Source organism: Peromyscus californicus, unplaced genomic scaffold (assembly GCF_007827085.1).
Source record: "Peromyscus californicus insignis strain IS unplaced genomic scaffold, ASM782708v3 Scaffold_3__1_contigs__length_106647218, whole genome shotgun sequence".
Lineage (NCBI taxonomy): Eukaryota > Metazoa > Chordata > Mammalia > Rodentia > Cricetidae > Peromyscus > Peromyscus californicus.
Genome location: NW_026294551.1, coordinates 15,492,977 through 15,504,274, shown reverse-complemented (window position 1 = coordinate 15,504,274; position 11,298 = coordinate 15,492,977).

The following is an 11,298-nucleotide window of genomic DNA, read 5'->3' as shown; positions in this document are numbered from 1 at the left end:
ATGCATGTATATATGCACACTCGTGCACACACACAATTTAATTATATATATTTATATACATACATTCATATATATATATATATATATATATATATATATATATATAAAATTATTTTTAAGACAAGGTCTCTCTAAGTAGCCCTGACTGGCTTTGAACTCACAGAGATCTGCCTGTCTTTGTCTGGGTTTAAGGTGTGCACCCCCACACCTGGCTCAAAAATCTGTATTCTTGCAAGCACATTCTTCTCAAGCCACGCTCTTTATCTGGAGGTTAAAGATGAGCTCCCTGTGTCTGGGAAGCAAACTGCAGCCTGTCAAATGTGATCTTGGAAGCTTACAGAAAAAATTTTGCTTTCCTAACAAACTAAAGCCATCTTCGTCTTTACTTTCCCTGAGGGAGCCTCTGTGGCTCCAGAGTTTCCTCTGGGAAGAAAGGCTGCTGAGCTCTCCCCTTGGGAGACAGAGGAATTCCTCCTTCTGAACCTTCTTTTCTACTTGAAGTGTCTAATTTTTCATTTGCTTTTTTTTTTTTTTTTTTTCCGTTTTTCGAGACAGGGTTTCTCTGTCGCTTTGCGCCTTTCCTGGGACTCACTTGGTAGCCCAGGCTGGCCTCGAACTCACAGAGATCCACCTGGCTCTGCCTCCCGAGTGCTGGGATTAAAGGCGTGCGCCACCACCGCCCGGCTCTCATTTACTTATTTTTATTTATTTATTTTTCTTTTTTTTTTTTTTTTTTTTGGTTTTTTTCGAGACAGGGTTTCTCTGTGTAGCTTTGCGCCTTTCCTGGAACTCGCTTTGGAGACCAGGCTGGCCTCGAACTCACAGAGATCCGCCTGGCTCTGCCTCCCGAGTGCTGGGATTAAAGGCGTGGGCCACCACCGCCCGGCTTATTTATTTTTCTTATGAGGCGAGGAGGAAGAAACTCTCACTCAAACCACTTAAAAAATTGACTTGGGGCTGGTGAGATGGCTCAGTGGGAAAGGCACGTGCCACCAAGACTGACAAACTGAGTCCCACGTGGTGGAAGCGGAGAACTGACTCTCGAATGTTGTTGTCCTTCTGACCTCCACATGTGTGCCATGGCATGTGCGTGTGCACACACAAACACACAATACATAAAATGCAATAAAAAATTGATTTGTACATGGATCCAGATTTGAAGAGTTGGTTTTTCAGATATTTATTAAGCCTCTCTGAGGACATTTGGCTTGATTTTTTTTTTTTTTTTCTAGCTGGGCTGGAACTCACAGAGATCCACCTGCCTCTGCCTCTCTAGGTGCTGGGTCAAAAGGTGTGCGTCACCACGCTTGGCTGTTTGGCTTGATGATATGTAGAAAAGAATCACTGAAGAGCTTCCACTGAGGCTTTGGGCTTGCTTTGAAAATTATTCACTCCAAGTTAAACCGTGTATGAATCATCTCTTTCTGCAAAGCCCTTCTTCAAGTGTGGAGGGTGTCTTATCTTTCTGATGTAAATTAGATTTAGAATATCAGAAAAAAGAGAAGCTTGACATTTTTATATTCGGACAATAGCGGGTCAAGTCGCTCAGGAAATCTGAGTCCAGAGCTCTTGACCCAGGGGTAGCCAGAAATTAGCTAGGTTTTATTACTTTTTTTAATGATCTAAGTACCCTTATTTAATTCTCTTCATAGAATAAAAGAGAATTGCTTTCACAAGTGGCATACATGAAAATGAAGGCGGTTTTGTGGATCTTACTTCATGTATAGACACTTCTTATTAATCTTCATATATATTCAAATATATATATTTATGTGTGTGTGAGATTTTATTTATCTTTTGTTTTCAAGACAGGGTTTCTCTGTGTAGTCCTGGCTGTCCTGGAACTCGCTCTGTAGACCAGGCTGGCCTTGAACTCACAGAGATCCGCCTGCCTCTGCCTCCCAAGTGCTGGGATTAAAGGAGTGCACCACCAGCGCCTGACAATTTTACTTATCATTTTACATGTATGAGGGTTTTGCCTGTATGTATGTCTCCATACTATATGCATGCAGTGCCCATAGAGGCCAGAAGAAGGCAGATTCCCCTGGAAGGAGAATTACAGATACTTGTGAGCCATGCATGGTGTGGGTGCCGGGAATTGAACCTGGATTTTTTTTATTTTTTTTGGTGGGGTGTCTTTGAAAATGACTTGGGCTGAGCATACAGCTTGGTTGATAGAGTGAGGGCATAGCACGCAGGGAGCTCTGGGTCCGTGTTCAGCACTGCCCCAGCCAGGCCTGTTGGTGCATGCCTGTTACGGCAGTGAGTGGAGGCAGTGGCAGGGAACACTAAGTGAAAGGTCGTCCTTGTTACTAGTAAGTTGGAGGCCAGCCAGGGCTGTGTAAGACCCTGTGTCAACAGGACAACAACAAAAACCAACCCCAGGACAAAGGAAGCAGGTTTTGGAAAATTTGGAAACAGATTCCAAACTATTCAAATGAGTAGAAGGTAATTCTAGACCTTGCCTTTGTTATGTGTTAGAAATGAGACCAGTGCTTTTCTTGTACAGAATATTCTGGTTTTTTTTTTTTCGGGGGGGGGGGGGGAGAGGAAGGTAGGGGTTTTGAGACAGGGTTTCTTTGTGTAGCCCTGGCTGTCCTGGAACTCACTCTGTAGACCAGGCTGGTCTCGAACTCACAGAGATCCGCCTGGCTCTGCCTCCTGAGTGCTGGGATTAAAGGTGTGTGCTGCCACCGCCCGGCAAATATTCTGGTTTTTAAGGATGGCACTCACATGGCTCCAGAGCATAGGACACATGGCAATCATCTTCCACCTCCCTTGTTGTGGAGCACACATGTGTGAACAAGAATTCCTGGAAGGAAGCTGTGTCTGCAAAGGCTGATTGACTGCTAAGAACTGCAGTGACGTGGAGAGGTTGGAATGTTGCCAGTTATCTATCTCAGGGTTAGCTTTAGCCCTGAATAGCCATTCAGTGTCCGCCTGTGTCAGAACTAACATCCATTGACTAATAGATAAAAATCATATGGAATCTATTAACTCAGCAGACAAATAGCTTTACCAACCCCAAAGCTAAGAATGATATCAGATAGCATCTGAACCCTGCAGGAGAGATTCCCAATCTTGTTGTAAAACCCACCTCTCCGATGGTTCCACCAATGTTTCTTTTTCCTTTTTCGCTTTTTTTTTTTTTTTTTATTTAAAGACTAGGTCTCACTATGTAGCTCTGGTTATCCTGGGACTCACTCTGTAGACCAGGCTGGCCTCAAACTCACAGAGATCCTCCTGCCTCTGCCTCCCGAGTGCTGGGACTAAAGGTTTGTACCATCATGCCTGACCACCAATGTAATTTTTTTTTTCGAGACAGAGACTCTCTGTGTAGCCTCTGTAGCCCTGGCTGCCCTGGAACTCGCTCTGTAGACCGTGCTGGCCTGGAACTCACAGAGATCCACCTGCCTCTGCCTCCCGAGTGCTGGGACTAAAGGTGTGCACCACCACCGCCTGGCAGCTCTAACTCCCCAGTTCCTGCAGAAGCTTGCTGTGTACCGCGCTCACCTGACCACTAGGGTCCTTTCTTTTTGTGGTGCTGATCATGGAACCTCAGGCCTAGTCCATGTTAGACAGGCTCTCGACCACTGAGCTTCGGCCCCGCCAAAGGTCCTCCAGAGCTTTCTATTTGATTTCTTGAGTAGACTGTGACACATGCTGAATTACATTCGCCAATGTCAAAAACACAGCTCTCACCTCCAGGAATAAGAAGTAGTTTATTCTGGTGCCAAATCTGAGTGACCATGGCTCAGGAAACATGAAATAAGGTTTTCCAGGTTCCATGTTCCCATAGGGAAGTAGTCTCATGGGGTTTTACAGTTGCAGAACAACAACGAAATAATAATAATAATAATAATAATAATAATAATAATAATAAATCAAGCCACTTAAACATTACAAATATTTGTTTTCATTTTATGTGCATGGGTGTATGGCCTACGTTTATGACACAATCCACACGTATGACTGGTACCTGAGGAGGCCAGAAGAAAATGTCAGATCCCCTGGACTGGAGTTACAGACAGTTGTGAGCTGCCATGTGGGTGCTGGAAACTGAACCTGGGTCCTCTGGAAGAGCAGTCAGTGTTCTTTACTGTTGAGCCGTCTCTCCAGCCCCCAAGAGCACCCACGTGATAAATTACATATACTAAAATGAAAACGGCTCTAATCATTTACTTCAGTTTTCTCTCAGCTAATAAAAACAAAGATACCCACACAACAGACTGCTGGCAATGGTCGAGAGACAGCCCGAACTGACCTACTCTGGTGATGGGATGGCCAAACACCCTAATTGTTGTGCTAGAAACCTCATCCAACTACTGAGGGATCTGGATGCAGAGATCCATGACTAGGCCCTGGGTGGATCTCTGGGAGTCCAATTAGCGAGAATGAGGAGGGTTTATATGAGCGAGAATTGTTGAGACCAAGGTTGGATAAAGCACAAGGACAAATAGCCAAATGAATGGAAACACATGAACTATGAACCAATGGCTGAGGGTCCCCACTGGATCAGGCCCTCCGAATGGGTGAGACAGTTGATTGGCTTGATCTGTTTGGGAGGCATCCAGGCAGTGGGACCAGATCTTGTGCTCATTGCATGAGTTGGCTGTTTGAAACCTGGGGCCTATGCAGGATTGTTTGGCTCGGCCTGGGAGGAGGGGACTAGACCTACCTGGACTGAGTCTACCAGGTTGACCTCAGTCTGTGGGGAAGGCTTTGCCCTGGAGGAGATGGGAATGGGGGGGGGGTTGGGGGGAAGGTGAGGGGGACGGGAGGAAAAAAAAACCAAAAAAAAAAAAACAAAAAAAACCAAAAAAAACAACTTAACGGCATTTACTGTGGTGGCTTTTTGGAAATTCTCAAGATAAACTCAGTGTTTGTGAATACTGAACGTGTTAAAACAAGATGAATTAAAATTGTTTGCGTATTCAGTTCTGTGCAGTTCCTTGTGCTTGAGTTAGGCGTTTGGCTCAGTAACAGTCAGTGATCTGCAGCTCAGGGGCCCAGGGAAGTGACTGTTCTTGTGAAGGAAAGAGGGCCTGTGGAGATGGTTCAGTGAGTGAGGGTGCTTGCCGCCAAGTCTGATGACCAGAGTTCAATCCCCAGAACCTCCACAGGAAAGGAAAGAACTCACTCCAGCAAGTTGTAGCCTGTTTTCCTGCACTGCCGTGGTGCATGTGTGCATGCACAGTACATTAAAAAAAAAAAGTATAAACACTTTAAAAGAAGGAAATCTGTAATCCTGGGCTCACAAGTATCCATAACTCCAGTTCCAGGGGATCCAACATCTTCTGACCTCTGTGGGCACCAGGCAAACATGTGGTGCACGGAAGTGCACACAGACAAACCTTTACTCATTACAATTTTCTTTAAAAAATAATCGAAAAGGCTGGGCAGTGGTGGTGCTCACCTTTAATCCCAGCACTCGGGAGGCAGAGGCAGGCGAATCTCTGTGAGTTCAAGGCCAGCCTGGTTTGCAGAGCAAGATCCAGGACAGCCAGGGCTGTTATATAGAGAAACCTTGTATCGGAAAAAGAAATTTTTTTTTTTGAAAAACACTGGCTCTGCTGTTAAGATTGATTATTGCTCTTACAGAGGAGTTCAGTTGCCAGTACTCAGTGTGCAGCTCACAACCATCTGCAGCTTCACTGCTGCTGCTGGCATCCAAATGCGTACGTGTGCACACACACACAAATGCGTACGTGTGTGCACACACACACAATTGTGTACATGTACACACACACTAATGTGTACATGCACACATACACATAAATGCATACATGTGCACACACACTAATGCGTACATGCGCACATACAAATGCATACATGTGCACACACAAATGCGTACATGCACATACACACACAAATGCATACATGTGCACACACTAATGCATACATGCCCACACACACTAATGTGTACATGCACACATACACACAAATGCATACATGTGCACACACAAATGCGTACATGTGCACACACACACTAATGTGTACATGTGCACACACACACTAATGTGTACATGTGCACATACACACAAATGCGTACATGTGCACACACACAAAATAAAAAATAAATAAATTCTGAAATATCTAACAATGGTACAATGTTATCTCCTCAGCTTTATACAATAATTATCTCAGAATGCAAAGGAATAGAATAACTTCAAGATGACAGTGGAAAAATTCAAACCAATAGAAACCTTGCCAAATTTCCAAGGGTCGTTCAGAGAAAAGGCAATGAACACTTCTGGCCCCATGAGTGACTTTATCTGCATTCTGCACCCCAGAGCAATGATCTATCTTTGGAAGCTCTCAAAACAGGACTGCTTGTGAGCAGCACAACTTGATTCTCAAGGGTCGCCTGTGTGTAGTCAGCTGCCAGCAGCCCACAGGGACCATCCCCTGGGAGTGGGAAAGTTATTTTGGGATAAGACTTTAAAATCACCCAGATTCGTCTGCCCTCAAACCTCCTCCAGTGATAATGGTTAAATTCTCTTTGGGAAGTTTAAGGAGGTCCATCCGTTATATTAGTGGGACTGCAGCAGTGGATGTCACTCTCTGAGTGTGGCAATGCTGTCCAAAAGTGACAAGAATAAAGATGCTAGGAAGTCAGTCAAAAAAAAAAAAAAAAAAAAAAAAAAAAAAAAAAAAAAAAGACAAGATCCAGTGAGAAAATCTGGGGGTCATGCTAAACTCGGCAGTCTAAAGGCAAAATTGGGGACAAGCTTAATACAGAGCTGCCAGGACAAGCTCTGCGGCGGAGGTGGCATGGGGGTGGGGTTCTCAACAATGAGGTTATAACTCTAGTCATGCTTTCTGGGAGGAGAAAGATGGGAGGACTGGGGAGGCGGCTCGGCTGCTGCATGCCGGGCAAGACTAGGTTTGACTACCAGCACTGCATAAACCTAAGCAAGGTGGTAAATGGCTATAGTCCCAGCGCTGGGGAGGTAGAGGCAGGAGGACCAGGAGTTCAAGGTTTATCCTCAACTACAGACATTCTTGCCAGAGTGGCCCTTCAGGAGCTGGCTCCATAACAAAGATTTTATCAAACTGGCTTCCGAGTACAACCATCAAGTGGGTTACATCAGGAACGCTAAGGGTGGAGACGCCCCAGCTGTGGGGGAAGGTGTACAAACAGGTTGGTGTCTACCAACTGGACATTTGAAGACAAAGAACTTTATTGGGGTAAGAGAAGTCATAGCTGGGTGGTGGTGGCACAGGCCTTTAATCCCGACACTCGGGAGGCAGAGGCAGGCAGAACTCTGCGAGTTCAAGGTCAGCCTGCTCTACAGATCGAGTTCCAGGACATCCAGCGCTGTTATATAGAGAAAGCTTGTCTCAGAAAACCAAAAGAGAGAGAGAGAGAGAGAGAGAGAGAGAGAGAGAGAGAGAGAGAGAGAGGGAGGTCATAATCTCAAGTCTTTAGTGTCTGCCTTAGGTGCATGTGATTGGTATTTTTAAAAAAGTATCTACTTAATGTGTGAGTTTGGGGACTGGGGGCACACATACACCACTGTGAATCTGGAGGTCAGAAGGTAGTGTGAGAGCCAGTTATATTTTAAGTTTTAATTACTATGCCTTAGAGATCCTTGAAACAAAAATGCCTCTGATCTGCAAGCCCCTTGCCCAAAGACGGATAGTTCCTGAAACGCTGGAGGCTATTGTTTATGGGAGATAACAAGCCACAGGTTTGTTTGACCCATCTGCACCAGATGTGCTTGAACACATGTGGTGATACGTCCTGATATACATCAGGAAATACATCCGAATGTATGCTTGCCTCTGATTGGACCTGATGTAATGAATTACGGGTTTTCTTCTTAAGCCCTTGCAAAATTTGATTCTGGGCCATCTTCTGGAAATTCAGAAATGGACCTGGCCAGAGCCCATCCACCTGGCCAGTGTTTAATTAAAGGTTGCTTCAAATTTGGCTTTAAATTGTGGTTGTTAATATTCTGGCCCGCCCCTTGGAATCCCACCCCTTGGCACCACCCTGCATCCTGATGTAAAAGCCTCAGTCTAAGGAAAACTCCCCCCTTCCTCTCTCTCTTTCTCTCTATTCCCACAAGGTGTGCACCCTCTTTCTCTCCCTCTCCTCTCTCTTTCTCTCTGCCTCTCTCTTTCCTATCTTTCTCTTCATCTCTCTATTATAATAAACTCGAAGATTACTAAGGTGTACCATCGCACCTGATTTATGTGGTAGTGGGCATCGAAGCCAAGACTGTACATGCCAGGCAAGCACTCTACTCACTAAGCTACATCCCCAGGCCTCCTCCTCCTCGTCCTTTCTTTATCTTTTTATCTTTTTTCTTTTTCTTACATGCTGGGAACAGAACAAGAACATTGAGGCAAAGTACTGACCTGTTCCTAACTGTGGTTAGTTTATTATTTATCAGCTTGACCACAAACTCCAACATATCTGGAAAGAGGGGATCTCAACTGAAGAACTGCCTTTTTCAGATCGGCCCTGGACGTGTCTGTGGGGCATTGTCTTGCTTGCTTATTGATGTAGGAAGGCTACCCTACTTTGGGCAGGCCATCCTTGGGCAGAAGGGTCTGAGCTGTATGAGAAAGGTAGCTGAGGGGCTGGAGAGGTGGCTCAGCAGTTAAGAGCATTTGCTGCCCTTCCAGAGGTCCTGAATGCAGCTCGCAGAACCGACACGTGCAGCTCACAACCTCTTTTGGCCTTCAAGGGTATTGCACTCACATGTGCACGTTTCCACACACAATTAATAATAAAGTGTGTGTGTGTTGAGGGAGGGAGAGAGGAGAGAGGAGAGAGAAGGGGGAGGAGAGAGAAGTGGGGGAGAGAGAAAGAGAGGAGAGAGGAGAGAGAAGGGGGAGAGAAAGGGAGAAGGGGAGAGAGGGGAGGGAGGGAGGGAGGGAGAGGGAGGGAGGGAGGGAGGGAGAGAGAGAGAGAGAGAGAGAGAGAGAGAGAGAGAGAGAGAGGGAGAGAGGGAGGGAGAGAGAGAGAGAGAGAGAGAGGGAGAGAGGGAGGGAGGGAGGGAGGGAGGGAGAGAGAGAGAGAGGGGGGGGGGGGGAGGGAGGGAGGAAGAGAGAGAGAGAGAGAAAGAGAGAGAGAGAGAGAGAGAGAGAGAGAGAGAGAGAGAGAGAGAGAGAGAGAGAGGGAGAGAGAGTTAAACAAATCAAGGAGAGCGAGCCAATATCTAGTCTCTGCCCCCGGGCTTCCCTTAATGATCAACTATGATATGTTAGCTGAAATAAACCCCCTCCTCCTCAGGTTGCTTTTGGTCAGTGTGCTGGATAGTTTTTTGGCAACTTAACACAAGCTGCAGTCATCTGAGAGGAGGGAACTTCAATTCAGAAAATGTAAGATTGAATTGTAGGTAAACCTGTAAGACATTTTCTTCATTAGTGATCAATGGGGGAGGACCCAGCCCACTGTGGGTGGGGACACCTCGGGGCTGGTGGTCCTGGGGGCTATAAGAAAGCAGACAGAGCAAGCCAATAAGCAGCACCCCTCTATGGCCTCTGCATCAGCTCCTGCCCCCAGGTTCCTGCCCTGTTTGAGTTCCTGTCCTGACTTCCTTCAGTGCTGAACAGCAATGCTGAAGTGTAAGCCAAATCAACCCTCTCCTCCCCAACTTGTTTTTTGGTCGTGGTGTTTCATCACAGGGATAGAAACCCTGACTAAGGCAGTGTGCTGTTTATCACAACAACAGACAACACCCTAGAATACCACCTTTCCCAGGAAGAGGAAAGTAGTTAAACCTTTAGATTTGACTGAGGTAATCTATTAAGCTGCACATGATAGAAGAGAGAATTCATGTGTAGACAAGTTAGGCAGAAAACGTCAATCCGTAACCTTGAAAACAGGGCTTGCTGGCTCCACCACACACCCCAGTGCAGATGAGTACCCAAGTTGTCCTTGCTAAGCCATCAAAGCCTCCAGCTGACCCTGACAGTTTCCTGTATGGCTATTTCAGACAGGATGTATCCTGAACTTTGAGACCAAGGTACAGTTGGAGGTCAGAGGCAGAAATGTCTCCAGGAAGGCAATGACTGTAATGGTGGTTGAGGAACTCTTAGAGAAATATGTGGGTGTTCAGGAGTCTAAGGTTAGGCCTCAGTGGGAAGACACTTTGGATGATGAGCTCTGCTTAGGACCTTGGGGTGGGCCGTGTCACAAGCACCTGTACATTGAGAAGTAGGCGTGCAGATATCTAACAACCCATTACAGTTGAGCTGCACGAGGCAGCCTCTGCTCAAGAACGCAGGCTGACAGCTAGCCCGCAGCAGTGTGTGGGAAGTTTGTGTGTTTGGAAGATGGAATTGAAAGACGGGATGGGGGTGTAATGGTGAAGTTGGAGCTACAAAAGGAAACATGTTGTAGTTAATTGAGTTGGTATTACACAACTCAGAACTGCAGTATAAGCAGTGTGCCTGCTCCGTTCAGGTCGGACTGCCACATTTTCTGTCTTCTTTTAAATAGCACTTATTTATTTATTTAATTACTTATTTATTTACTTATTTAGTGTGTGTGTGTGTGTGTGTGTGTGTGTGTGTGTGTGTGTGTGTCCCCTGTGTTGAGGTCAGAGGACAACTTTAGTTGATTTTCTCCTTCTGCCGTGTGGGTTTTAGGGGGGATTAAACTTCAGTCACTAGACTTGGCAGCAAGTACTCTGACTCACTGAGCCAGCCAGCCAGCCCAAGACTGTGGCATTATTTCTTTCAGGATTAACTGGAAGACAGAGTAAGGGGTGTGTTTCTGCGTGAACTCCAAAAAGATTAATGAACCAGGGACAGTGAAGCATTTCTGTCCCCACACTCACCAACCCCGGAGGACCCTCTTGTAAACAACAGTGGCTGCCTGAGATCGAGAAACCACGGCAAGACAACTTTGGCTTTCCAAAAAGTGACCCAGCTGTGGGGCTGGAGAAATGGCTCAGTGGTTAGGAGCGCTTGCTGCTCAAACATGAGAACCCAAGTTCAGATCCTAGCAGCCACGCCTATAACTCCAGTTCTGAGGGATCTGATACACTCTTGAAGACACACAAACACACATCAATAAAATAAATCCTTAAAGAAAAAAAGTAACCCAACTAGGGCTGGATCTCCAGAACTGTATAAATGGTGTGTGCTAGCACACACTTGAATCTCAGAACCTGGAAGGTTGAGGCAGGAAGATTGGAATTTCAAGGTCTTCTTCAGCCATATTGTAAGTACAAGGAAATACATGAGACTTTGTCATAAAAAAAAAAAATGAGCGGGGGCAGTGGCACACCCTTTTAATCCCAGCATTCAGGAGGCAGAGGCAGGTGGATCTCTGTG